A 2163-nucleotide genomic window follows, 5' to 3' on the forward strand; every position below is an offset into this window, starting at 1 on the left:
CCGATCGAGTCATCACAGGCCTGGGCTGGAGTCTGTCTGCTTGTGTCAGGTGTAGGTATAGGGGGTGTGTGTGAGTGAGTGTGTGTGTGTGTGTGTGTGTGTGTGTGTAAGGGTGAGTATGTTTGTGGGGTTCTTTTGGCAGCTGGATTTGAGAGATGACTTTATGTTTTGTTTGGAAGAGGAGAGGGGGCTTGTGTTGGAAGGCCTAAGTGTGTTCTTTGTTCGTGAAGGACTCTGTGCTCTGTTCTCGCTGCCCCTTCAGCAACTGGCAGCTTTCCGCCAAGGCCTTAGCCCGGTCGTTCTTGTCCAGTTTGATGGGTTTGGGGAATTCGTTGTATAGCTCCACCTCTGTTTCCTGTTTAAGTGCATTCCGTGCAATCATCTGGAATGCCTGCTCCACATTGATGGCATCCCTTGGCACTGGGTCTCGAAGTAGGGAATGTGTTTTTGCTGTAGCACCAGGCCTGTGACCCGCTTTGTGGCCACTTGTCTGTTTTCGAGGTCAATCTTGTTTCCCAACACCATGAAGGGGAAGTTTTCAGGATCCCGGGGGACTGGCCTGGATGAGAAACTCATCTCTCCAGCTATCAAGGGTGTTGAATGTGTTGGGGGCAGTGACGTCAAATACCAGAATGCAGCAGTCTGTGCCTCTGTAGAAGGCCACCAAGGGACTGGAACCATTCCTGTCCTGCTGTGTCCCGGATCTGCATTGTAACTAGTCTGTCATCCACCATCACCTCCTTTGTCAGAAAGTCTGCTCCTATTGTAGCTTTGTACTGATTACTGAATTTCTTGTTCACATACTGGTTCATAAGTGATGTCTTACCAACTCCAGAATCTCCCAGGATGATAACCTTCAGCAACACTTCCTTCCTAGAGGTCATCCTTCAAACACGGCCTCTCTGCTGGGGGCTCCGGGCTGGGAGCATAGCTAGGGCCCCCACCGAGGAGGAGATGAAAGGGAGGACAGAGGCAGAGAAGTCCAAGTTCCGGTTCCAGAGGACTGCTCGGCACTCCCCAAGCTTTCACCCTGTTCTCAGTTTTTAAGAGTCTCTTATGCTTTGGCTCTCTCCCACTCTAACCTCTTTTTTTTTTTTCCTTCCCCTCCCCCATGGGGTTTCTGTTAAGTTTCTCAGGATCCACCTAAGAGTGAAAACATTCTGGTATCTGTCTTTCTCTGTATGGCTTATCTCACTTAGCATCACACTCTCCAGTTCCATCCACATTGCTACAAAGGGCCATATTTCATTCTTTCTCATTGCCACATAGTACTCCATTATGTATATAAACCACAATTTCTTTATCCATTAATCAGTTGATGACATTTAGGCTCTTTCCATAATTTGGCTATTGTTGAGAGTGCTACTATAAACATTGGGGTACAAGTGCCCCTATGCATCAGTACTCCGTATCCCTGGGTAAATTCCTAGCAGTAATACTGCTGGGTCATAGGGTAGGTCTATTTTAATTTTTTGGGAGGAACCTCCACACTGTTTTCCAGAGTGGCTGCACCGATTTGCATCCCACCAACAGTGCAAGAGGGTTCCCGTTTCTCCACATCCTCTCCAGCATCTATAGTCTCCTGATTGTTCATTTGGCCACTCTGACTGGCGTGGAGTGATATCTGAGTGTGGTTTTGATTTGTATTTTCCCTGATGAGGAGCGACGTTGAGCATCTTTTCATGTGCCTGTTGGCCATCCGGATGTCTTCTTTAGAGAAGTGTCTATTCATGTTTTCTGCCCATTTCTTCACTGGGTATTTGTTTTTCGGGTGTGGGGTTTGGTGAGCTCTTATAGATTTTGGATACTAGCCCTTGACAGATATGTCATTTGCAATATCTTTTCCCATTCTGTTGGTTGACTTTAGTCTTGTTGGTTGTTTCCTTTTCTGTGCAGAAGCTTTTTATCTTCACAAGGTCCAGTAGTTCATTTTTGCTTTTAATTCCCTTGCCTTTGGGGACTTGTGTCAAGTAAGGAAATTGCTACGGCTGAGGTCAGAGAGGTCTTTTCCTGCTTTCTCCTCTAGGGTTTTGATGGTTCCTGTCTCACATTCAGGTCCTTTATCCATTTGAGTTTATTTTTGTGAATGTGTATGAGAAAGTGGTCTAGTTCAATCTTCTGCATGTTGCTGTCCAGTTCTCCCAGCACCATTTGTTAAAGAGA

At 46.5% G+C, this 2163-nt stretch overlaps 1 pseudogene; it reads right to left on the reverse strand.

Annotated features, from left to right (window-relative positions):
- Positions 1-205: 205 nt before the first annotated feature.
- LOC115513069 lies at positions 206-1000 on the reverse strand (annotated as a pseudogene).
- Positions 1001-2163: the final 1163 nt, after the last annotated feature.

This window comes from Lynx canadensis, chromosome B1, assembly GCF_007474595.2.
Source record: "Lynx canadensis isolate LIC74 chromosome B1, mLynCan4.pri.v2, whole genome shotgun sequence".
NCBI classification, from domain to species: Eukaryota; Metazoa; Chordata; class Mammalia; order Carnivora; family Felidae; genus Lynx; species Lynx canadensis.